Consider the following 27339-nt stretch of genomic DNA (forward strand, 5'->3'; position numbering starts at 1 on the left):
GCAGTGCTAAGCTTAGTCCTGCTGGTACAAACCTGTGCTCCCTTTCAAGCCTCCAGTCTATAGAGCAGAGGCCTGGAACCTCTTTGATCTCCCCACCCTTAGAGGAATGCAGGGGGCCTCAGTGCATTCGCAGGCTGCCAGGGCACAGCAACTCGTGTTGATGTGGAAGGAGCAGTCACTCTCTGCTCTGAGCTGTTTCTCTTGTTCAACCCTTGAGAATCACTTAGCACCCTAGATGGAGACGCTCCATTAGTGATTCTGACTACCCCAACCCAGGGAGCTCCTTGAGGGTAGAGGTGGCACCTCATTCACCATGGCACTACCCCAGTCCAGCCCAATGCCTGCTACAGAGCTGGCACCAGCCAGGACTTCTAGAATGACAGCGGCCAGTTCCTTTCCTCTTTACATATGTATGCCCAGTAATCCCTCCACGCTGAAACTCTCCACTCAGCCCCAACTTCCAGGGGTACGAGGCTCATGCCCTTGCAGCAACACTCTCCTCCCTCTGCTCTCTCAATCCGTCTCCTTCCATACCTCCCCTATGCTGCTGAAAGTGTGCCTTCTGCAGGAAATTCTCCCTCCTTGGGTAGGCAGGGGCAAGGAAAGGAAAGCTAACATGTAACATCCTTGGCATAGCAAGGAGTCCTCACATCACCTCTAGAAGGGATTTATCCATGCCATACCCATTTTACAGCTGGAGAAACTGAGGCCCAGAGAGGCGCAACATCTTATGACAGCACAGGTGCATAGAGCCAGGCATTCAGCCCAGGCCTGCTTGTTCTCAGTGCCCTCCCCAGAGCTGGCTGCCTTCCTGCTTCCGTACTGGGCCATGACTCAGCCTGTTGCCTAACCCCAGTTCCTCTCAGAACTTCTGGCCCCTATCTGTGCTGTATTTGCTAATAGCTTAAAGTCCTTCTAAGTCTGCTCTCCTGGCTTCAACCCGAAGCTGCTACAGTCTCTCAGACAGGGCTCCTGACTAGCTCTCTTCTCCAAATGGGACACCTGGAGTGTAATGCAGAGCACTGGGCATGATGGTAATCAGATCTCCGTCGGCGTGGACTCCAAGGCTCCTTTCTTCTTCTGTTCTGGGACCAAGGCAGGGACATGTAGCCCGTGACTCCAACATGGCACAGTAGCTGCAAGCATCTGGAGGAGGTGAGAAAGGCAGCATCCTGCTTGTGTGTGTGTAAGCCTTGCAGGCTGGGCTGTGGGATCTGCTGGCTCCAGGTTGCAGGTGGAAGATGCTAGCCATGGCTGATGGCACAGCAGGGATGGGGGCCCAGCCAGGCATTGGAACCCCTCTGCCCAGAGGGGCTGAGGGCATCAAGTAGCCAAGGAATGCACAGACTTTTTCCCATAATAGAAGACAGTCTTGGATGGTAGACTCTGGAGACATATAGGCCTTCATTCAAGTCCTTGTTCTTCCACTACCTGATTCCATAACCTTGGACAATTGCCTTATCTGTAAAACAAGTAATGATAACCCCTATGCTATAGGTGTGTTGTGAGAATTAAAGGATATTAGGAGCAACTAACATTTACCAATCACATGGTATCACACTATCCTATGTGCCATACACATACTAGATAACTTAATCCTCATAATATCCCAAAAGGTGAATTTATTACCATCAACATTTAGCAGAGGCATACAGAGTTGCAGTGACTTGCCCAAGGTCACCCTGGTAATAAGTGCTAGTGCTAAGGTTTTAACCCAGGGAGTTGGGCATCAGAACCCAATGTCCTAACCAGTATATTAAACATTTAGTAGCACGCTGAGCAAAAGGCTGACACAGAGCAAGTATTTGTTTAGACACTTCCCAGGAGTATCTCTTCCATCTCTGTTGTCAATCATGATTCCTCTGTGGATTCATTGCAAGGCTTGACATCCCACCCATATCTCCTACATGAACTTCAGACTCTCAAGTGCAACAAAGTCCTAGACATTTCTGCCAGGAGCATCTCAGCCTTACTGTGCCTCCAATGGACTCTTCACCACTTTATCCATACACCCACCTATTCCAGACCTGCTCTTTGTCCTGTGTCCCCTAAAATCAGTAGCACCACCATACGCCTGTGTTCAAGTTAGAAACCTGGAGTGTCCAAGATTCTTTCTCCCGCCCCCTCCCCATCTCCACTGCTTTGATTCACACCTTCATCATATCTTACCTGACCTATTGCAACAGTCTCCTAGGCTAGACTCTGCTTGCCTCCCATTCCTCACTCCCCCAAATCCGGTAGCCTCAGCCATTCATGGAGCTCCCTTTTCTGCAGAGCAAAGACTTCACATACCAAGTGCATTTAAGACTTTTTTGGACTGGCTCTTGCTGAAGCAGTAACTCGGGCCCATTCAATAGTTCATCTCTGTCTCCCCAGAGCCTAGTGCAGTGCCAAGCTCACTTACTATGCTTAATACAGACCTTTCAACTAAAGAAATGAAGGAAGGAGTGAAATCTGCTAAAGTCACTCACTGCTGTAAGGTGCAGCTTTGTAAGTAGTGGCTGGAGTAGCCAAGACATGGAGGAGACCTGAATGACATCTGATGGCACATGAGCTCTGCAGAGGACCCTTGTCACAACTGTAGGCCCCTAAGGGAGTGTCTGAGAAGGTGGGCTGGCAATGGGAGGCTCTGGTAATTAGGCTCTTCCCTTAACAGCCCATCTGCAGAAAGCCGAGTCCCCACATCCCCCATCTTGCGGGTCTCTGCTCAAACGTTACCTTCTTAGAAATGTTGCCCTCCTCATCTCACCCCCCTTTAATTCATCCTTCTTGGGCTTCTAGCCCTGCCATCCCTTACTTTGAGTTCCTTGGGACTCCTTTGGCTCCCAGGATCTTGCTCAAATGCCTTGGACATACAAAGCCTTCATGACCTAGGTTCTGCTTGCCCCTCCACTTGCATCTTTGCCAGCCCTCCCTATGCTCTGTGCTCCACCAAGGCCACAGTAGGTCCAGTGCCTTGAGGGTGCCATGCCCTTGTGGGCATCTCTGCCTGTGCACCTGCTGCTTCCTCTGTCAGGGATATCCTTTACTCCACCCACTGGCCAGTCTCCTACAACCTGTCCCAGTAGCTGCTTCAAGGGTCCATCATTCATTTAGTCATTCAACAAGAGCTGGGTGAGTTTCACTCTAGCATGTCCTGCCACTCTGTTTCTGAACCCTATTTTAGTTTTCTTTCTAGTGCCAGGTCTACTATTATGATTTTGGGTTAAACTGTTGATTGCCTCCCGTGGCTAAGCCACGGTCTCCGTGAGAGCAGGGACTTGTTCCACTTTGTTCAAAGCTGATGCCCAGCAATTAAAACAATACCTGACATGTCACAGAAAATCAACAAATACTTGTTGATGGAAAAAAAAAATACTAAAACAAGGAGGGGATGCTGATAGGGAATCAATCATGTTGTATCTGCATATTATTCAAAATATGATCTGCTAATAGCCCTTTCAACCAAGGGTGCTAGAACAACTGGATATTCACACGGGGAAAAAAAATGAACCTCAACTCTCCCTTCACCCCATACATAAATATTAACACAAAAGGGGTCATACATCTTTATGCCTGTAATCCTAGCACTTTGGGAGGCCAAGGTGGGGCAGATCATGAGGTCAGGAGTTTGAGACCAGCCTGACCAACATGGTGAAACCCCATCTCTACTAAATATACAAAAAAATTAGTCAGGCATGGTAACTGTAATCCCAGCTACTCAGGAGGCTTAGGCAGGATAATTGCTTGAACTGGGAAGCAGGGGTTACAGTTAGCCAAGATCGAGCCACTGCACTCCAGCCTGGGCCAACAGGGCAAGACTCCATCTCAAAAAAATAAAATAAAATAATAGGGGCAGAGATCATACATCTAAGTGTATATACAAGCTAAAACTTTCGGAAGAAAGCAAGAGAAAACCTTCATGACTTTGGAACAGGTAAAAATCTCTCTCTCTCCATATATATAGGTGGATGCATAAACAAATTATAGTATATTAATATATAGGAATTATATATATATATGTAATCTTATAACTAATAAGACAACTCAATTTAAAAATGGGCAGAATCTTGAAGAGATGATTTTCAAATGGTCAATAAACAGGTGAAAAAATATTTATCCTCATTAGCCATCAGGGAAAGGCAAATTAAAACCAAAATGAGATACCACCACACATCCATTAGAATGGTTACAATTTTAACGAGTAAAGATACCAAGTTTCTGCAAAGGCATGTCCACCATACTTGGCTGATGGGAATGTAAAATGGCATAACTACTTTGGAAAACAGTTGAACAGTATTTTATGTAAACGCACACTTACCACACAACCTGGTAATTTTATTACTAGGTATTTGCCCAGAAGAAATGAAACATGCAATCACACAAAGACATATTTGAATGTTCATTCATAGTAGGTTTATTTATAATGACCCCAAACCAACAACCCAAATTTTCACCAAAAGGATATTTGGATGGATAAAGAAATGATGGTATATTAATAAAACTGAATAGTTTTCAGCTGTAAGAAAAAAATGAATGAACTCCTGATACACACAACAACATGAATGAATATCATCATTGTTATACTGAAAGGAGTCAGACACAAAAGAGTATATATTGTATGATTACAATGAACACTTCTGCTATGTGAAACTCTAGGAAAGACAAATCTAATCTGGCATGACAGAAAGCAGATCAGTTACCTGGGGTTAGGGATGGTAGGAGAATGACCAAGAACCAGCACAAAGAAACTTTTTGGGGTGACGGAGATGTTTATGTGTGGTGGTAACTAGATGTCATGATTGTGGTGGTAGCTAGAGGGATGCATGAGCTTGTCAAAACGCACCAAACTCTACACTCCAAAATGGTGTATTTTATTGTATACTAATTATATATTGATAAAAGTGACTTAAACATTTAGACTTTGGGAGGCCAAGGCGGGTGGATCACTTGAGGTCAGGAGTTAGAGACCAGTCTGACCAACATAGTGAAACCCCATCTCGACTGGAAAAAAAAAAAAATTAGCTGGGCATGGTGGTGCACACTTGCAATCCCAGCTACTGAGGAGGCTGAGGCAGAAGAATCACTTGAACCTGGGAGGCAGAGGTTGCAGTGAGCTGAGATCATGCCACTGCACTCAGCCTGGGTGACAATAGCAAAACTCTGTAAAAAAAGAAAAAGGAAAAAATTCAGACTAGGTATCAAAAAAGGTGACAGGATGTAGTAGTAATATAAGTAAGATATCCAGTAGTCAGAAGTCCAAAGATCCATTTATGGGCTGTGAGCTCACTCTTGGAAATGGAGTTAGAGCCAATTAAACAGTTATTTAATTTGAATTAATCAGGATTCACCCCATTTAAGGTGATGAGAGTGTTGCAGGAAACACATTTCTCTCCCCTCACCCCACACTTTCTGCACACGGGAAGCCTGTGGTCTGATAGGCCTATCTCCTCACACCCTTTGCTACTCCAGAGCTGTCTCTTCCATACCCTGGGGAGAGGCCATCAAGAGGGGAATCGGTCACCCCAAACTCAAGGGACTTGGGAAAACAATGGGCTCTTCTATCAGACATATCTTGATCCAAGCCCCAGCTCTGCCACGTCACTTAATCTCTTCATACCTTACATTCTTAAATCTAAAACTCTAAGACATTTAACAGTGTCATCCTTAGGCTGAGGCTAGGAGTAAGCCTACTGAGCTCACCCAGTTTCCTCCTACCCTTTCCTGTCTCCCCCAGATTAGGGGAGCCAGATAAAATATACAACCCCAGCTAAATCTGATTTCAGATAAAAATGAATAATGTTTTAGTATAAGTAAACATTGTGTGGTTCATAGGTATACTAGAATATTGTATGAGACACATTTATGCTAAAATAGTACTTGTTATTTATGTGAAAACCAAACTTAAGTGGGTGTTTTGGGTTCCCCCCCACTTCTTTCTTAGAGACAGGGCTTCTGTCTGTTGCCCAGACTAGAGTACAGAGGCATAATCTTAGCTCACTGCAGCCTAGAACTCCTGGGCTTAAGAGATCCTCCCAAGTAGGTAGGACTACAGACACTCGCCACCATGTCTGGCTGATATTTTCATGTTTTTGTAGAGACAGAGTCTTGCTATGTTGTCCTGGCTGGCATTGAACTCCTGGCCTCAAGCAATCCTCCTGCCTCAGACTCCCAAAGGGCTGGGAGTAGAGGCATCAGCCACCACCCATTGGCTGTGTCCTGTATTACTTTTTTTTTTTTTTTTTTTTGAGATGGAGTTTTGCTCTTGTTGCCCAGACTGGAGTGCAATGGCACGATCTCGACTCACCACAACCTCTGCCTCCTGGGTTCAAGCAATTCTCCGCCTCAGCCTCCTGAGTAGCTGAGATTACAGGCACGCACCATCCCACCAGGCTAATTTTTTGTATTTTCAGTAGAGATGGGGTTTTGCCATGTTGGTCAGGCTGGTCTCGTCCTCGCAACTTCAGGTGATCTGCCTGCCTCAGCCTCCCAAAGTGCTGGGATTACAGGCGTGAGCCACCGCGCCCGGCCCGTGTCCTGTATTTCTAATTACAACATCTGGCAACCTTATTCCAGGTGGCTCCTGATACACCATCCCTGAATCTTTAGGGTTCCAGAGAACACTGAAACCTTTTAGTTTACTGCTGCCTGTCCTAAGTGAACCTGAAGTATGGGCTAGAAAATCTTGGAAATTCTTCCATTGAAATTGAGAAGAGAAATGGAACAGTGGAGTAGAGACAAGTAGCAGCTATCGTCATGGGTCTCCCTGCCTCAGCCAGTGTTGCTTATTCCAGGAGTGTGTGCAATTTAAAAAATCCCCCTGAATGGGAGCCAGAGGAGAACACAGTCTTGCTGTTCTGCAGAGGAATACTGGATCTGCTGAGACCACTGGGGTCAGAAAACAGCTCCAGGCAGAGGGACTTTGGGCAAGTCATTTAAGCTATCTGTCTCTGACTCAATAAAACGGGCCTCAAAACGAGGCTAAAATTCAAATTCCAGAGTAGGAAAAGAAGCCATAACATAACATATATAATGCACAACACAGTAAGACCCAGAATATATGAAGCGCTCCAAGTCAATTAAAAAAAGCAAATAACCCAACAGAAAAAAAAAAAAAAAAAAAAAAAAAAGGCAGGCGATATGAACAGGTAATTCACTTGAAAAAAAATCATGAAAGCAAATGGAGGATAAATATATGAAAAGAGGCACTGTGTTGCTAAGCAGGAAAATGCAAATCAAAACAACAATGAGATAGCATTATTTGACAATCAGATTGGCAGAAATGGAAAAGCCTGATAAAATCTAGTGTTGGGAGAGGCTGGGGGAATCCAGCCAGGTGGTTAGCAGGAGTATAAACAAGCTTTGGGAAAGACAATCTCACAACAATGAAATTACAGCCCACAGAGTCTTTGGCCCAAAAATTCTACTCCTCACTTTCCATCTGATAGACATTCTTATATAAGCTTATAAACGTGCATTGGTACTCATGACAGTACAGTTCACTGAAGCCTCCACCTCCCACCTCAGCCTTCTGGATAGCTACAGGCATGTGCCACAATGTTCACCATGCTCATCATGCCCAGCTAATTTTTTGTATTTTCTTTTTTTGTTTTGTTTTGTTTTTATTGCGTTTTAGGTTTTGGGGTATATGTGAAGAACATGCAAGATTGTTGCATAAGTACATACGTGGCAGTGTGATTTGCTGCCTTCCTCCCCATCACCTATATCTGGCATTTCTCCCCATGATATCTCTCCCCAACTCCCCACACCCCGCTGTCCCTCCCCTATTTCCCCCCAACAGACCCCAGTGTGCAGTGCTCCCCTCCCTGTGTCCATGTGTTCTCATTGTTCAACACCTGCCTATGAGTGAGAATATGCGGTGTTTGATTTTCTGCTCTTGTGTCAGTTTGCTGAGAATGATGGTTTCCAGGTTCATCCATGTCCCTACAAAGGACACGAACTCATCGTTTTTGATGGCTGCATAATATTCCATGGTGTATATGTGCCACATTTTCCCTGTCCATTTTTTGTATTTTCAGTAAAGACAGGGTTTTGCCATGTTGCCCAGGCTGTTTTTGAACTCCTGGGCTCAAGCAATGCACTCATCTCGGCCTCCCAAAGTGTCAGGATTACAGTCGTGACTCACCATGCCCAGCTCCAGTATGGCTTTTTACCAGAGATCACTAGAAGCAACTTCAAAGTCCATCAATAAAATGTGAGATAACTCATGGCACAGAGATTCATAGAGCCCCCAGTAAGAATGAATATGAAAGAGCTCTGAAGACATATGACATGAAAAAAAGCAAGTTTCAGAATAGTACATCTTGTATTGTCCCACTTATGCAAACAAGTATGACTATATCTGCATATGTATATGTGTAAGTGTGTACATGTATGTGTCTCTATATAGGCGTATGTCTGTGTTTATGTATATATCCCTATTTAGATATATTTACAGTGGTGTGAATGCACAGGAAAGAATCTGGAGGGTTACACATCAATCCATGAACCCTATAAACCTCTGAGAGGTGAAGGCAGGAAAGGGCTGGTGAAGGCAGACCCTCGGTTTGTACTCTGCATTGTTTGAAAATTTTACAGCAAATTATACTATTAACATTTACTATTTAAGAACTTGGTTTACAGAACCACAACAAGCCACACTGGCTCCCTCCCTCCCCTTGCTTCTGCCTATCACATTCCACTAATGCCTTCCACTTACTGCCTTCCAATTACCTCTTCTCTCAAGAAGAGCTTCTCTCTGTGGGAGTCTTTGGGCTTGTGTTCTCCTCCCTGTCTCAGCCACCTCCACCCACTCTGTCTCCTGGGCCCTTCTCTATCAGCAAGTCCACACTTCTACACCCTCGGCCAGCCTCTCCCTCTCTCTCTCTCGTCACTTCTTTTTCTCCTTTGCTACTTCTACCTCCAGCCACCATCTTGCTTTGCTCTTCTTATGACCAATAATATTGAAAGCGAAATGAATTCCTTTGCCTATGTTGCTCATGATTCATAATTCTATACTGTCTAGTTTCTATCTATTCCTATCATATTAATGAAACACTTCTTTGGAAATCCCCCTCCTGGCTGCTCCATCCAGTTGCTTTCTCTCAGAACTCACACTCCTAGACCCCCTTGGAAATATCTTCACCACTCTTTTGCTTGTTTGCAGTGGTCTCCCCTGCCCACCCCTTATATCCATATTTTATCCATTCTTCTTTGTACAGCTCAAAGGCTACCCCTTCCAAGAAACCTAGCCCTTTCTTTCTAGTAAGTCCAATGTCCTCCTTAGTGTCTAGCTTCTAACCACCTTTCAATGTGAATGGGTTAAATGAAAAAGATCATGTTCTGTTAAGAAGGCTTTTGCCCATGGATGGAGACAATTCTTTGACTCCTGGATGTGTGAATTAGTGAAGGGAGACACTGGAGGGCAATAGAACAGTGAGGATACCCTTAAAGAAATCTGGGGGAGTGATAAAGAGATAATTTAGGCAGAGCCAACAGGGGAATCTGAAAAGAGGTTAAATTTGAGGGATTTTTCAGAGGTGGAATAAACAGGATATAATAATCCATTGGATCCAGGAGGGTATGCTTTAGGTTATGAGAGTGGGGTAGGTGAGTGAGAGAAGGAAGGGAGAATGAGTGACAGGCAGGTGAACTTTACTGAGCTGGGAAGGCCTGTCTTCCCCCTGAAGAGTTCCATCTTCCTTCAGAGCCAGCTCAGTGATCACTGCCTCCCACTAGGCCAGTTCTCCCAATCTCATGCTCACAGCACCATGAGTGGCCTTTTCACAGTTGTCTTTTACATATATTTAGGGGCTCCTTGATTAATGCCTGTCTCCTACTCTCTCCTTTAAGATCCATAAAAGGAAGGGTTATACCTATTTTTGTTTTTCGTTATATTTCCAGAGTCCAATTCAACATCCAGCGCATGGCAGATATTCCATAAATATTCACCTTTAAAAAAATGAATTTAGCTAGTTCTTAGTTAAAATGTCCTTACCACTTCCCTAAAGCCACTTCTAATTCTCAAACACTGATGGCCCAGGAATCTAATCTCATTGGCCCCATTCATAGATCAGTTGCTTTACACAGCTAAGAAGCAATTCCATGAGCTCTTATCAGTCCTGAACACAATGGGTTCTTCGTAAATGTTTCCAGTGACGAAGAGAAAGGGAAGAAAGGTTCTCCAAGAGTGTGAATTCTCCACAAGTGGATCCAGGCAGACTCCCATAAGTCCGTACTTGGACAACTCTGTGCTGTCTTGGCTTCTCACAGAATGACAAACCCCAGTTGTATATGCACATGGGGTCTTGGCTTTACCAAAGCTGGAATCACCCATGTTAAGCTCTCAGCTGCAGGACTACTCCACTGTCACCATCAGAGGCTGCCAAGTACACAATTCAGCAGGGCCTGGCAGCTTCAGGGCTGTGCTCTAGGACATCGGACCTTGTCTCTTTGGACTCCACTTGCTACCAACCCAGCAATCTAGGACCAAAAGCCAGTCTGGCCTCCTGCTTGTGGGATATGGTCTCTGCAATCAGCCTCCGGGTCAAGACCCAGGGCCTATGCAAAACTTCAATTCCTCCAAAGGTCTGCAATCCCACTCAGCTCTCAGGAGACAGAAAAACATGGCAGCTATCTCACCAGTCCCCACTTCTGGACCACCCCCTAACAATTTTGTTCAAATTCAGCTCCAAGCTACAGCAGGACTGTGAGAGTTTACCATATCTCTGCTCTCTTTTCACCCAGGAAAGAAATGGACTTATTGCAAATAGGAAAAGCAATGCTTTTAAAATTCCAGAGGCCAGTCGTGTTCATAAAGTAACCAGGAGCGGTGGTTCATCTAGATTCTTCTGTTGACATGCACCTGATGGATATGATTCCCAGATGTGACCCCAACTATCTTTACTGATGTGCACACCCTGGTGCTGATGCAGCCCTCACTGAGGTCAGTTTTTGGAAAATAAAATTGACAAGGTAGGGACAAGCAGCCAACTAAAAGAAAATTTGCACAATAGACATAACACACAAAGAATGAATGTCCTAATATTATTCAGAGATCCTACAAATTACTGAAAAAGAAATTCAAATGACCCAAGGAAACAGGCAAATAATATGGATAGAAAATTCACAGGAAAGGAAACTCAAATGGCCAATAAACATGGAAAGATGCTCAACCTCACTGGTAATCAGAGCTATATGCAATTACCATGCCCTCTGCCTGGCTCTGCCACCCTTTTCTTCTGCCCCAATCCCGGACACACATTGCCCACTAAAATAAAACTCAGAGAGGGATGAAAAAGTGTGGGAGGATGATGAGAAGCCGCACTCTGTCAAGCTTTGAATCCCTCCGCCCTGGCTTTTCCACGAAAACCTCTTTGCCTACAGGCCTTGGCACAGGTGTGTGGATTCTGCATACATCAGCTGTCAGGGCACAACATGCAGGAAACAAACAGAATGTCTTGGCAGCAAGTCCTACTCATCCTGGAGCTACTGAGAGCTGGGCAGACAAGAGGGCTGAGCCAAGCCCGCAGGAAAGAGACCCAGGAGCTTGCACGGACTGTAAGGAAAGGGCTGCTCCCTCAAGGGGCCACCCCTCCAGGCAGGCAGCTGAGGTATCCAAAGGACACCACCATCTCTGGATGGAATGGACTTGTGTGCCTCTCCTAGAAGATCCAATGAGAGAAATCATGGAATCAATTTATGAATCTGTTTATAGAAAACTTGAACTGACTCTACAAAGCAGAAAAGAAAAAGGAAGGAAGGGAGGAAAGGAAGGAGAAAAGGATGGGAGGAAGAAGAAGGGGAGGGAGGGAGAGGGGAAAGCAGAGAGAAAGGCAGGAAGGCAGGCAGAAAGGAGTAAAAAGGGACAGGAAGAAGAAATACAATAATATATAATATTTATTGCATCTGGCACAGTCATTTGCCTATATTATCTCATTTAAACTGCAGAGCAATCCTTTGAGAGAATTATTCTGCACATGCAGAAACTGAAGTTCAAGTCACTTTCTCAAGGTCATACAATGGGTAAGGACCATGTCAGTTCATCACACACTGGGTTTTGTGTTCTCAACCCTCAGGCCACACTGAATCTCTCTGACACCTAGCCTGTGTGCAGGGCTCAGACCTAGGCACCAAGGCGGTTGCGAAGAAACCGCAGTTGGTTTCCCTGCTCATCAGTGCCTTGGAAGCTGCCTGGGCAGGCTGGGTCCAACAGAAAGGGCTTAGAGAGCTGCAGAGGCTGGGATCATGTGGCAGATTTGGCCCCAGCGTAATGGCACAGTGAGAGAAGCCAGATCATGACGTGGCATCCAAATATGATTCTCAGTCCAGGTATGGCTCCTGCGAGTCCCTGCGGGTGCCTGCATGTCCTTAGTAACGGCATTATTATTCTCCTCTTTCTGCGTCTGGTCTGATTAATCTAATTTGCACATGTGAATGAGAAGCTGCTCTGATCCATTTAATATGTTGGGACCGCATCCCAGCTCATTTGCATGGTGGGCCTGGCCAGCAGAGGTAGCTCCTGTTCCCTGTCTTCCTCCCCTCCCTCAGACCCTCTCAGTCCCGCCCTCCCACCAGGCAAATTCTTGCTGAGCAGGCAAATGGTGATCCATGGTGTTGCTTTTAGATCTTAAAACCCATTAGGAGTGTATTAGCAGACGTGCTGAGAGCTCATTTGGGTAATAAAAATCTTTTTGTGTGTGTGTGCCGCTAATAAAACAGAAGAAAGAAAAGAGAGAAAGAGAGTTGGAGGGGGAGAAAAATGGAGGCCATCTTCCAGTCACAGTTAGCTAGGATGAAATGCTGGGATCTGTCTGTACAATTATTGGAAATGGGTCCCTTTGCTTCAGGAATGTGACTAATGATGGGAGAAAAAGGTAGTACCAGTCTAAGGAATGCCTTCTTTTCTCAAAGCCTCTGTCATCAGGCTTCAGTCTAGGAAGGTAGCATGGGCATCTCTTCTGCCCCTGAGGTGCAGACCAAGGGCCCTGCTATGGTTTTGAATATTTGTTCCCTTTACAATTCATGTTGAAATTTAACCTTCAATGTGGCAGTATTGAGAGGTGGGGCCTTCCAGAGGCGATTAGGTCACGAGGGCTGTGTCCTTAAGAATGGATTAATCCATTCATGGATTAATGGGCTAATGGGTTAATGGATTAATAGGTTAGCATGGGAAATGAACTGGTGGTTTTATAAGAAAATGAAGAGAGACCTCAGCGAGCACATCCATGCTGTTGCTTTTAGATCTTAAAACCCATTAAGAGTGTATTAGCAGACGTGCTGAGAGAATGCTCAGCACTCTTGTTGTGTGCTTGCAGGGTGCCCTGCACCTCCTTTGGACTCAGCAGAGTCCCCCCCAACCCCACCCCAGTAAAAGGCCCTCATCAGATGTGGCCCCTAGTCCTTGGACTTCTCAGCCTCCATAACTCAGCCTCCCTTCCTTTTTAAATAAATTACCCAGTTTCAGGTACTCTGTTATAAACAACAGAAAACAGACTAAGATCTCCAGCTGATATACATGCAGAATGACCAGTCTGCAGTATGACCAGTTGTGGCTACAGGCCCAGAGGGCAGTCACCTTGTCCAGGTGTCCTTCTGTCTGTTCAGCTTCATTAACCTTGCTGCTGTTCTCATGCAAGGCTGCCCAGACTGTAGCCTGCAGATATGTAGACTCCCAGCCTGGCAGCCCTCAGATCCAGTTCTCTGCTTCTCCCTACGGCAGCCTCAGCTGGTGCAGGTGAAAGAGCCTGGTGGTGTGTCTGGCACATGGAGGACCAGCTACATAATCAGCATTTAGTACACAATGAAAAGGCAGAGCCCCTTGTTCAAATACGATTATAAATTTCAAGAGGTCAACAGAAGAGCATTAAACCAAGCTCAGGGTTCTTCCCTGAGTTGGGCCCTATATGACTGCATAGGTCAGATGTCTATGAAGCTGGCTCTGGCTACCTGTTAGATACTTAATTATTTGTAGTTGATGTGTGAATGCCCCCAAAGAGTTGATTCTCAATTTAGAAAGTCCAAATATCTGCGTTGCATAAATAGCCCAGACCCCCGGAGTCTGTCCTTAATGAGGACATTGAAGAAGAGGCTTTGGAAGGCCCTCTCCAGGCATGACCAGCCTCCCTGATGCCTCCCTCTGGTTTGAGTGGCCCCAGATGTTCCACTTTCCCCTAATAGCCCATTAAGGCCCCATAAGCCAAGACTTATCTAAGTCCTTTTGTGTGAATCTAGGAGAAAAGCTGCACAAAAATCCTCTTACGGTTAATCCCTTTTAGAACAGGGGCTAAATCTACAAGACTTCAAAGCCAAAGGAAGAAGAAATAAAATTAGAGAGGATAGACAGTGGAAAGGGTCTTCCCTGAGATGAACAGAGAGGCAGGGCTGTGGCAGGCTGGACAGCTTTGAAACAGGAGTCTCAAGGTTGAGCTTGCATCAGATCTATAGTAAATAGATTCTTTTTTTTTTTAAATTTTTTATTTTGCTATTTTTTTGAGACAGGGTCTCATTCTGCCACCCAGGCTGAAGTGCAGTAGTGAGATCATAGCTCACTGCAGCCTTTAACTCCTGGGATCAAGGGATCCTCTTGCCTCAGCCTCCTGAGTAGTTGGGACCACATATGTGCACCACCTCACCCAGCTAATTTTTTCTTTTTTTGGAGAGACACGGTCTCATTATGTTGCCCAGTCTGGTCTCAAACTCCTGGACCCATGTGATCCTCTTGCCTCAGTCATTCAAAGTGCCGAGATTACAGTTAGCTGCCATGCCTAACCAGAAACTAGATTCTTGGCCCTGGGAAAATCCCTGAACCTCTCTAAGGCTCTCCCTGAGTTCTTTAAAATACGATGAAGCCAACTGGTCATATACCCAAGGATATTCATCATAGCCTTGTTTATACTAAAAAAAAAAAAAAAAGAAGAAGAAGAAGAAAATAAATCAACATTAATGTCTTTTAAGAGAACATTTTAGTAAATGTGACTACATTTGCATAGTGGAATTCTGTGTAACCATTAAACAACATTGATATGGGAGATTTCATTTTAAATATGTCCAGTGAAGGTATTTACATTTTTTAAATCTCTCTTGAAGTCCACTGACAACAAGAACAAAAACATGGAGTAGAAGCTATATGTTCAGTGAAATAAGAAAATGGGTCATGACTACAAACCATTAGATATATTTGCTAAATACTGAAAAAATGTGAATCTAAGCAAGGAGAAGTGTTGAAAGTCTACACAGAAATCCTCAGACCTTCAGTGAAATTTTCTTAAAACAAACTATCTCCATCCTCAAAAGGACTTCAATAAACTTTTTGATGAAAGTGTCAAGATGTGCGAACTTGGACCAGCTATGGGAGTGTCCAGTAGAAACCTCTTCAGCATTTTAAGCAGGAGGGACAGTGAGGAGGCTGAAGGAGAGACCATGTGCCTTTCCACCTGAATGATGGACGGACCTGCCTCTGTCCTAGGGAGGCTGCAGAGTCAGGCAGTGGACAAATGAGGCATCCATCCCCAAACCACCACACACAGCAGCTTTGGCACAGAGAAAAGAAAAATGCCGGATCTGGTGAGAGAGGACAAGTGAACCACAAAACCTGACCTCAATGCAGAGCTGCTTGGTTCAAATCCCCTTTCCCAGCCTCCAGAGTTCTGCACATTATTCTTTGGAAAATATTTGGCCCATCTTAAAAAAAAAAAAAAAGAGATAATTAGTAGGGAACTAGCCAGAAAAGTGTCAGTATAAATTACAAAGTAAACAAAATAAGAAAGGAATAAAGTAAAAGGCTATGGAAAACACAGACCTCGGAGGGAATTGTCAAAGGAAGCAAGATGAATTCAGAAAACCATTGTTGTCTAGTCTCAAAGAAATTACAGATTTTTTAAAAGGAATTCAAAGAAGAGTTTCAAGGACCTAAAAGAAAACTTATAAGCAAAAACCATGAAAAGTGAGCTGGGAAAGAAAAACAAGTATCACTTTGAAAACAGCTGAAACAGGAAGAGAAGAGGGAGGCTGTAGAAGAGGAGGTGGAGGTAAGGGAGTAGAAAGAGGAGGAGGAAGGAAGGGGAGAAGGAGAAAGGGGAAAGAGGAAGAAGAGGAGAAAGAAAAAGAGGAGGAAAAGGAGGAGGAGGAAGAGAAAAGAGGAAGAAAAGAAGGAGGAGGAATGAATTAAACATATGTGAAAACCCAACTCAGGAACTTGGGAAGCAAGCTTGAGAAAATTAAATGAATACATGGAAAAGATCAAATATATAAACATGAAGATCATAGATAGGGAATATTGACAAAAGAAATTCAACATATCCATAGAGAAAAGCATACAAAGATATAATTGACAAAAACATCCCTGAAATCGTGAAAGTTGAATTTCAAGATCAAAAGAGCACAGGAGGTCTCCAAATATTTTATGTATAGCAATCACCTTCAAGATGTATTCTGGTGAAGATACTACATTTCAAGGGAAAAGAATGAATCATATGGACAAGGCAGAAATGCCAAGCCACACGAGAGAAATGAGTCTGGCTGTCCTCCAACCAAGTCATTCAAGCTCTGAGGAGAACTTCAGCTTAAGAGTTGTATACCCAGTGAAGTTGTCATTTACATATTTAGACGACAGGAGGACATTCACGAGCATGCAGGAATTGAGGGAATACAACACCCATTAGCCTTTCTTGTAAAAATGTATTTAACAGTGGACTCTAGCAAATGAAGAAATCAATCAAAGTACAACACTTTAAAATGTAAAATGTATGGCAAGAAAATTGATGGTGAGTGTTAAATCCTATTAAATATGGAACTAAGATTATACAACCCTGAGGATTGTACAGAATAGGATATAAATGTTATAGATCTTGCCAAACTAAAAAAAAAAACAAAAAAACAAAAAAAAAACAGGAAAGGATGTTTATGGAAATAAGAACAAATATAAATGCACTAACCTCCTCATCTTCAATGCAGGGGTGGTTAATATGTGTTGCAAAAATAATAATAAAAAAGATAATAATAATGACTGCAACTTCTTTTATTATTATTAAGTAATCCCATTACCTGGTATATACACAAAGGTTTATAAATCGTTCTATTATAAAGACACATGCACATGTATGTTCACTGCAGCACTGTTCACAATAGCAAAGACTTGGAACCAACCCAGATGCCCATCAATGATAGACTGAATAAAGAATATGTGGCATGTATACACCATGAAATACCATGCAGCCATGAAAAAGGATGAGTTTGTGTCCTTTGCAAGGACATGGATGAAGCTGGAAACCATCATTCTCAGCAAACTGACACAAGAACAGAAACCCAACTTCTTAACATGCTCTTTAAACTTTGTTCTTAGCTTCAGAGATATATTTGAGGAACAATGTCTAATGATCTAAGCTTAATGATTCCTTCAACCTTTCCTTTTTCTTCATCTGCTAAATTTAAGTAAAATTTTCAAAAGTAAAAATTAAATGGAGAGTATGTGGCAATCTCATTTTGGTTTTGTTTTTTTTTTTAATATCTTTCTTTCCAACATTAGCATTAATTTGTTATCTCTCCAGAGAGCTAGATGCCAAGGGTGACGCCTGAAAACCTTAACAATGCTCTACTTCTGGGGTGTTGAATTGTGTGTGATTATAAAATGTTTCATATTTATATTCTCACTGTATTGTTTGAATGCTTATAATAGACATGGGCCATTTAAAAAGACTAAATCATAATTCCTGTTTACAAGCTGATAAGGTGGCTTCTACCAGGAGGCCTTGTCTTGTGGTAGTGGCAGGCCCCAGTTCTGAAGTTCTGGGTTCAACACTCCCCCAGGCTATTACTCTCCTGGTGCCTCAGATTCTCACCTGTAAAATGGGCACACAATAGTTAATAACAGATACCTCCAAGAACAGTTGTGGGGAATAAGCAACATAACGATCATGAGGGGTTGGGGCAACTTAAGTGCTTAATAAATGCTCATATTCAGGGTGGCCACAAAGTCTCCTTGTGTGCTAATTAGAAGTGATTTGTACGCTGCTTCTATTTGCCACATAAATTTTAAATTTTCCCAGGTTCTTGAGGGAGCCATTGCTGATTGTTGTCTAGGTCTTCAACTGTTGCCAGGCAGAGCTGTTATTAAACAAATAATTAACAAAAGGCCCAAGCCCACACATGGGGATTTAGTGACCTCTCTGAATTATCGTATAAGTATTGCCACATAAATACACTCTTGCGACATCCGTTAACTGAAAAGAAAATTTTTACAAAAATTTAAAGTGGTTTGCAAACAGTATTTGCAATTAAATGGCAATAGGTAATGGGCCAAAGTTCTGTAAAATGAGCCCTGGGTCTGCATTGGGCCAGGTGCGGAAGATGAAAGCAGGTGCAGCTGCTGGGTGTGGTCAAAGTGGGTCAGGTTCCCTCATTCAATAACAACTGATTTGCATAAACAGAACCCCTTGGGCTTTGCCCTGAGCCAGTAGAGAAGGCCAGGCAAGGCCTAAGTGAGCTCCAAGGGTACTCTCCTACCTCTTCACACCAACTCCCCCCTTCCTTCTCCAACTCCCAGTCCCTGCCCTCCCTCCCGTCCTTGCCCAAGTCCCAGGTATTTAGGAGCTGGAGGAGAATTATCCCAAAAGCAGTGCTGAAATCTGTGGGAATTACATCTCCTCCTTCCCCTTGAGGTCTTAACGGTGGAATGGGATTAATCTCCGAGACGAAGCGCTCTTGTTTCTTAGTGGAAAAACGGAGAAGCCGTTGATTTCCATGAGATAAGATCCCTCTGTGGTAACATAGTTTTGTGCCTTTCTGTCATTGCTTTTCACAAGGCAACTAATAAATAATCCCCATTACACAAGCACAGCCTGCATCCATCATGCCCAGACTGCAGGCGCTGAGGGATGATCCCTAATGGGTAATAATAATAGCTACCATTTATTGATTGGGCGCCGGGTGCCAGGCACTGGGCTAAGCATTCCCATGCATTATCTTCACAGGAGGATGCAGTCTCTCTCTGGCTTCTCACTTCTTTGCCAGCATGGATTAGGCTGCTCTAAGCCTCTCTGGCTGTTTTGCTTCTTCTCATATCCCCTTGGTGGGGACATGTCTGGAGGCAGACAGCACTTTGGAGGGACTTTTCTGCACCATCCAGGCACCACACGCTGTCTCTTCCTCTCCTTGTCCTCTGTCACTCCAATGGTCTAGTCTAGACTGGCCTTTCCCCAAACAGCAGCGGTAAGAGTCAAGTCTCAGACTGAGCTTTGGATGAAAGGAGTCTGGTCCTAGGCCTTTCAGGCTGATCCAAGGGTGGACAGTTATGGCTTTTATTTGTCCAGCATTTCTCTTCCCATTGGAGAACTGCCCTGCCCCCATCCCATGTGGCTCTGCGCAGACTCTCAATCAAATCACAATGCCTACTTGCCCTCTAGCCCCAGGTGACCAGCCAATATGACATCACATCCCTCAGTCCCCTGGGATTTCTCTTGGGGTGTGGCACATAACCTGAGCATGGCCAATAAGAGTTTTTCCATGACTTCTGATCTGCGGATGTCAGGAGAAATACAAGCTCTCTCCTTCTCCAGGAGCATGTGAGTCCAAAGCTCCCAGAAGCCATCTTGTTGCAACACAAAAGAGATAAAGCAGGACTGAGAGATGAATGAGGTCCCAATGACACTGGATCCAGCTGTTCCTGAGGACACACCCCCCACTCTTCAGACTTCCCTGGAACTTAAGCCACTGGATTCCCTTTCATATTAAAATGTATTTGAGTAGGCTTTCTCTCATACACAAAAATCATGGAAGTAGGCTAAAGACATTCTCGTTGGAATCTAGCCAGCTTGCTAGAGCATTTGGAGCCACCGCTTTACCTAGTAATCAAGGGTTTTGTTTGTTTGTTTGTTTGTTTGTTTTTTTGGCCAGCGCCATTCCTTTCACGTATACTATATTTTCTTGATTCAAGCATGCCATCAATAATGACATGTGCTGTCAATTCAATTTGGGCTTTTTGGGAAAAAGAAAGAGAGAAAGAAAAACACAACACAAACAGAATTTGTTGATAGTAAAATTTGTTTTGATTTCCAAAGGGTTAAACTATTGGTTAGGATGTAGGAGGGGAGGGAGTACCTCTGGGAATTGAGGATATATGAAATCTCCCTAGGGGGCTTTTAAGAAAGAGATGGCCTGAGGTAAGCTCCAAGTATTCCTATGGCCTGGTCAAATGGCATCTTAATTCTACTTCATTTTTACTTCTAACTCTCTCCTACATCTAGGAGCTTGATGTTCTGAGAGTGTTCCCCATCTAGCTCTGGACTTGCCAATCCTCACTCTCTCTCCTTCTTCCCCAGCAATTACCTCTCCTCAATTCTTCCTGGGCTGGGCTGAGCCCTGACCTACTGGTCATTTATCAATTACCCCTGAAGGCAATGGACATGGATGGCCCATTAGTGGTACAATCCCCCACTACTTTCCATCAGTGGCTCTTCATGCTGACATAGGAAACCCATGAACAGAGATCCCATTTAGGGAAAGTGATTTCTCAATAGGGAAGCTAATTAGATCTGAGAGATAAATCTTCCCAGAGTGATAGAAAGTGCCTAGACCAAAGCACATTCAGCTAGGGAGACCCTCTCTGCCTTGGCCAAGAGGCAAAGGGAGAGGAAGAGGGAGAGATCCACTTCCTGGGCAATGACAGGTCATGTGCTCATTTCTGGCTTAGGCATTTTATGGAGCCATCTCTGATACTGAAAATATAGACAATGCTTAGGCTATGGGAGAGGATTAGGTGGGGGGAGAAGTGGACTTTTAATTGCTCCTAATATCTCACTTGCCAGGTATCTTCTACTTCCCCTTTGTAGAACTAATCTGTTATATATTTATGATTAAGTGTAACCCATGTGGCTACTGTAGGCTCTACCATGCCCAGGCTTTAAATTTGGTTCTGACTAGTGCAAGGGCAGCATTAGAAGGTGGACTTCAAATTAGCCATGTGGCCACAGGCCCAATATTGAGTCAAGAGGAGCCTCCAAGCTTGAACCTTCCTTTCCCTCACCAGTTGGGTCTAGTGTCTATGACTGGGTTTCTGCCTCAGTTTCCTTGACTCATGCTATAGCTTTCCTAGCACTGGAACCTTGTCAGAATCTGATCACCAAGGTTTGGGACCCTGCTGAGCTAAGAGTCTTTCTCCCAAGGGCAGAATGTTAGCTCACTGCCTCTGGAGATTCTGCATCTAGTCTGGAAAGAGGCATGCCCTGTGAATGACCACAGCATCCTGGTGCCCAATTCTGGTGGAGCTTAAAAGAGGACCTTTAAGTCAAAGTCCAGAACTGCATCCAAGATAATAGGCAGAGGACTGGCCTACCTCGACCTGAAGCTCCATCTCTCTCTCCAGGACTCAGATGCCCCTGAGCATCACACCTGATCTCAGCCTCGTGGAAGTGCCCCCTCTGGGACAAGCACCCAGGGAGCACTTACTCGCTCCTCTGTGGATAGGAAGCTGGCCAGAGCCTGGCCACGGAACAACAAGCTTCTGAGAAACAGGAGTTCTGCTAAGATTCCTGTAGCTGCTGGAATATGGGCAATCCCTCAAGACCGGCCTCCTCTGACCCCTGTTGTTGAGCCATCTTTTACCCACCCAGTTTAAAACTAATTGGTTTAAAAGTGTTAATATTCAGTGTTGGGGAGGGAGTGAAGAAATGGGTATGCATTACTGGTAAGAACATAAATCTTTCTGGAAAGCAATTTGAAACCACATACCAAAACTCTTTGAAATGGCCGTGCCCTTATAGATTTATTCTAAGGAGATAATCAGATGCAACCCAATGATTTATGTATAGGAATTTTTCACAACAGCATTATCTGTCATAGGGGAAAAGTAGAAACAATCTAAATTTAAACGCAGGGGATTGGCTGAATAATTATAGCAATATAAATAGTATAAGTATATATTTCTAATTTTATGCACTAATATGCACATATATGGCTGGAAGAATAAATTACATATTAATTGTGGTTATATCTAGGGTGTCTGATAACAGTTGGTTTTAATTTGCTTCTTTGTGCTCTTGTGAATGTCTCCCATTTTATTCCATGAACATGTAACATAATCTGTAAAAGCAAGACATGTGGTCTTGAAAAAAGATGAGCATATCCAAGGCTGGCTGTCAAAATGCAGTTTGAGTATAAATTGTTTGACTCTTTGAAAAAGCCTGGAGATCTCACTTAAACCCACAAATGATTATGCTTTATAGAGTGTACAAAACCAAATCAGAATTCTGAAATATGCTGTCAGTTTTCTCCACTCGTCCGTCAGTGGCTCCAACTCCAAGTGGGCACAGGTGAAAAATAAAACCATGGACGTGCTCCATACTTTACATTTACCACCCATCTCCCCACACGTTCCCTCATTTCACCTTCCCAAGAACCCTATGAAGAAGCCAGAGCAGATGTCAGGATTCACCCTATTTTAATTCAGGAAGAAACGAAAGTCTTGAAAGGTTAAATGTCTCATTCATACTTATCCCCCTCTGAGCAGCGTGACTGGGACTTTAATCTCAGGTTTTCTAACCCCAAATCCCAATTCTTTTAGCTTGCCATGTTGTTTCTTCTCATCCAAAGTACTGGGGATGGGCAAAAGCTTCTGTGAGTCAATACGAAGAACTGCTATGTCTGAGTACTAATAAGAAGATGTATATTAAGTCAGTAGACTTGTGCCCATCTGAAGGCAGTCTCTAGTGGTCTGCCTCAGGGCTCTATCGTTATTCTGTTCTGTTCAACAGAACTAAGCAGAACAACAGATTCAGGTTCAGAAACACTCATCTAAACATGCAGATGGGCAGCTTCTAATAAAGTTGAAGCTTAGTAGGAATATAAGTAAAGTCTTACAATATTCATTATTATCTTTATATTTATTTGTGTGGTTATTTGTTATTTAACATTTCTTCCCCTACTAGGCTGTAAGTTCCATGAGGACAGGGATGTGTGTGTTGTTCACAACTATATTTGCAGTGCTTCTAAGGTGCTTTCATACAGTGGGTGCACCATAACTGTTTGCTGAATGAATGAATCAATGAATGGTGATTTGATGCTTTCACTACCCTTCTCACCTCAGCCTGTTATGGAGAAAATTGAGAATATTTGGGTGAGCTCCCTCAGCTTTCTTTGCCTATCCTATCCACTCTCTGACATACATACAACATGACACAACACACAACACATCACACAAACCCATTGGTATCCTTCCCCATCATTAACAACTTGGAGCCAGCTGCAGAGAATAAGGGGCTCTTCCTCCTTCTCAGGACCCTCTCTCTGTTCAGGACTTTGTGATCCTTTTCTCTAATTTCCAGAAAGCTCCTTCTCCTTGGTTTTTAAATTCACCCTTGTCTCTCCTTTGAGAAAAACAAAGCCAAACAAACCGAGAACCCCAGCTGGCCCCACATCTCCCCTTATCATTTTAACGTCTTCAAGAGGTGACCAGACACCCATCTCTACTTGCTCACCTCCAATTCATGCCCCATTTCACTTCCATGGTCCCCTGTCATCCCCTGTCACAGCCATGATCACTGTGCTTTGACTGCTGGTCTATCCCCAAGCTGGGCTCGGGGCTCCAGGAGGTCTCAGGCAGAGGCTGCCTGTGCTCATGAGTGAATCCCCACTGCCTGGCACTGTGCTGGTAATTCCTGATCACATTACTACTCACTTCCCTTCTTTTTCCCACTAGAGGCTGAACCCTAGTCTAATAACTCTTTCTAATCACTTCTAGATAGAAAGGTGGGTTGAGGTGGACTGATATAAAAACTGTCAAAAGTCCAGAAATCAGTTTGGTAAACTGGCAAAGGAGTCCCATTTCCATTTGCTCTGAGGTGAGGTAAATATGTCAGTGTTTCCATCAAGATGGGGAATAAAAACAGATAGGCCACGAGCACGTACCTGTGAGAGTCCATTCCTTCCCCACCCTAGTACCTGGGCCTCTCCGCCAGTTTTGTTTATAGCTCATGTCCAATAGCGAGTGAAATGCCTATAAGCGTGTTCCTTCTTTTAATTTTTGTGAGTACGTAGGTGTATATTTTATGGAGCATATGAGATGTTTTGATACAGGTATGTAACGGTTAATACTCACATCGTGGAGAAAGGAGTATCCACCCCATCAACCATTTATCCTTTGCGTTCCAATCATACTACTTTTTTAGGTAAGGGGTAAATTAAGTTCTTATTGACTATGATTACCCTGTTGTGCTATCAAATAGGTCTTATTCATGATCATGATTTTTTTCCCACCCATTAATCATTCTCACCTCCTCCAACCCCCTTACAACTCTTCCCAGCCTCTGGTAACCCATAAGGACTGTTCTGAGTGAGTAGATGAGTTTAAATGAAAAGGAATAATCTGGATGTCAAAGCACTCGAGGGAACCAGTCCTGCTACTGACAGTGAGACGATGGACAAATCACTTTGTGTGGTTAGGGGCAGTCTCCTCATCTGAAAAACTGGGAATTTGGGCTGAATGGCTCACAGTTTTCTTCTAAATTTAAAATAGTCTATCAGGGACTACGTCACGTGGCCCCATGGCCTCTCCAATTCCCCCGCCTATGCCTCTCTCCCGGCCCATCCACGCCAGCCATTGGGACTCCTTGCTCCCTCCTCCATCAGATCAGGCCCACCTCAGGGCCTTGCACTTGCTCCTCCTGCTTCCGGAACAGTCTTCCCCCAGGCTTTACTCCTCCACCTCTTTCTGGTCTTCACACAAATACCACCTTCTCAAGGTCTTCTACAACTGCCCATCTGAAACGGTAATCTCCCTGCCCCAGGTTCATCTTAGCCTCCTCTTAATTTGCTTTGCACATCAACATGTATGTACTACGCAGTGTTCTCATTTAACGTGTCTATTTTTCTTTTCTTTTTTGAGACAGAGTCTTGCTCTGTCACCCAGGCTGGAGTGCACTGGTGTGATCTTGGCTCACTGCAACCTCTGCTGTCCAGGTTCAAGCGATTCTTCTGCCTCAGCCTCCTGAGTAGCTGGGACTACAGGTGTGTGCCACCATGCCTAGCTAATTTTTGTATTTTTATTAGAGATGGGGTTTCACCATGTAGCTTGTCTATTATCTGCTCCATATACTAGAATATAAGCTCCATAAGGACAGAGAATTTTCTGTTTTACTCACTGCTCTGAGCCTAGAATTTCAAATTGTGCCTAGCACAGAGTAGTAAGTACACAATAAATATATGTTGAATGAATAAAATATTCTCCTTCAAATACACACAGTCACATAAACAAAGCCAATGAAATATAACCAAGTCCCACACAACTTCTTTCAACATAGCTGCCAGGGCCTGGGCACAAAGGGATACATTTGCCTCTCCAGGCTTGTCTGCATTTTGTTTTCCTGCGGTTCCCATCTCCAGTGGGCCACCAAAGCTTCATTTTTGTGAACCAATTATTAGCCTTTAGGAAGAAGTCCAACGCCAAGCCCAAGCCACAAATTGACTAAGCTACTGTTCTCCAGGTGTGGATGCCAGCAAGCTGGCCGAGTGTTATGGCCATCGACAAAGGCACTGCGACGGGAGCCGAGGGCAGATCAGCATTCCCGGAAGGGCCGCTTTGAAAGCAGATGTTGCGGTTTCCTTTCAAGTATTATCAGTCATCATCCTGCCATTACGGATTTTTCAATCCGTAGTTCCCTGGGCACTAGGTGCCTACCAGGCAGAGATGAGCTTCTGTGCCCTGTGCTGCGGGCGAGACTTTGTCTGTGCTGCCATTTGCTCCCCGGCACCCACACACATACATGACCTGCCTCCTTCCCCCAGAGGAGCATCCTCTCGGCAACACAGTTCTTCTTGCTTTCCTCAGGACAGCAGGGTTCTCTCAGGACAGCCAAGGGGGTTGAGCAGAGGGATGTGGGGTCCCTCTGTGCTGAATGCCTGCTGGGGGCTGGGCGCCTGCTTCAGGGAGATAAATAGGGAGCTGGGAACCCTTTAGGGCAGGGGCTGGGTCTCCTTTGCCAGGGCAGTACCATCCTCGGTTCCCAGCTCTCTGCAGCCTGATCTGCCCCTTCTTAGAGCCCTGGAAGGAGCTGACACTACAACTGTTACAAGAACCTGAAACAGAACTGTTTTCCAGGTCCATACCTGGGGGAAAAGGGGCAAAGCACACTGAAGACCACAGGCAAAGGCAGCCTTGGGGAGTAAAGAGAATCCCTCTTGTCTACCTCTATACCCTCTTGAGGTCATCTCATCTGACCTTATGGCTTTCAATACAATCTACACACTGAGGATGCTCCAATGTACGCATGCAGAGAGGCTCTCTCCATCCAGCTGCCTACCCACCAGTTCCTCCCAAGTTCCTGGCAGGCATCCCACCTGAGCTCCTGATCTCTGCACCCCAAACCTGCTCTGTCTACGGGCTTTGCCACCTCAGTGACGGGCAGCTCCATGCTGCCAGTTGATCCCCCCAAACCCTAGGAACTAACCTTGGCTCCTCTCCAGCACCCACTTCTAATCTGCCACCCAGTTTTATTAGCTCCACCTTCAAACTCTGTCTGGAAGACACCCACTTCTCTCTGCCTCCACTGCTACACCTCTCCTCCTGAGCTCCCCCTGGCCTCTCACCTGCACTGCTGCATTAGACTCTGGGCCAGTCTCCCTGTTCCCATTCTGCACTCCTTTAGCATATTCTCAGCACAGCAGCTGGTTAATGGTAGGTCAGACCAGGTCAGCCTCTGCTCAGAACCTGCCCATGGGCCTTGCTAAACTCAGAGCAGAAGCCAAGTTCTTCCCATAATGTAAAGGCTGTGTGTGACCTGGTCCCTTGTCTCCAACTTTATCGCTTTCTACCACTCGTCCCCCTCACTCTGCCCCAAGAGCACTGGTTGCATCTCTGTTCTTCAGATATGCCAGGGAAACTCTCACTTTGAGAGGGCAGAAGTGCTGCTGGCCCAGAGCCTGGGAATTCCCCAGCAGGCCATTGTGTGGAATCCAGTTGCTCCAGTGAGCTCTTTTCCTGGAGCCTAGGCAAGCGACCACTGTGCCCTAAGTGCTCAGCTCTGCAGCAGTTGTCACAGTTGTCTGATTTCTTATCTGTCTTCTCCACTAGACCATGATTGCCAAAGGGCAAGGGCTGGTGCTACCCATGTGAGTTTTCCCAGGCCTTGTTCAGAAGAGGTATTCAAGGCATGTGGATGGACAAATGGGATGGGTAGATTAACAACAGCAGCAACAACCAAGTACCTATGTTTGCATAACCTTTATAGTGTTTGAGGGCATTTCCTCCTGTTTGTGCTTGATTGGACAATGAGAATCAAAGATACTCTCTGTATCAAGAAGCCTCAGCCAGAAGCCCACCAGTCCATGTACTGCCTCTAAGCTGAGTCTGTGTTTCTCCCCAAGGCAGCTGGG

The 27339-nt window shown here is 44.6% G+C and overlaps 1 protein-coding gene and 1 long non-coding RNA gene across 5 annotated transcripts in view; both read right to left on the minus strand.

Annotated features, from left to right (window-relative positions):
• CSMD2 (CUB and Sushi multiple domains 2) overlaps positions 1-27339 on the minus strand; it is a 617682-nt gene that overhangs the window by 454576 nt on the left and 135767 nt on the right. The gene's annotated exons all lie outside the window — the stretch shown is intronic.
• Positions 919-6231, minus strand: LOC116529240. The gene is made up of 3 exons (XR_004259433.1): positions 6117-6231; positions 4646-4649; positions 919-929 (listed from the first exon to the last, which is right to left on the minus strand). It is a non-coding gene; the product is annotated as an uncharacterized LOC116529240 (long non-coding RNA).

Source organism: Sapajus apella, unplaced genomic scaffold (assembly GCF_009761245.1).
Source record: "Sapajus apella isolate SASKATOON/1434 unplaced genomic scaffold, GSC_monkey_1.0 scaffold62, whole genome shotgun sequence".
In the NCBI taxonomy this organism is placed as follows: domain Eukaryota; kingdom Metazoa; phylum Chordata; class Mammalia; order Primates; family Cebidae; genus Sapajus; species Sapajus apella.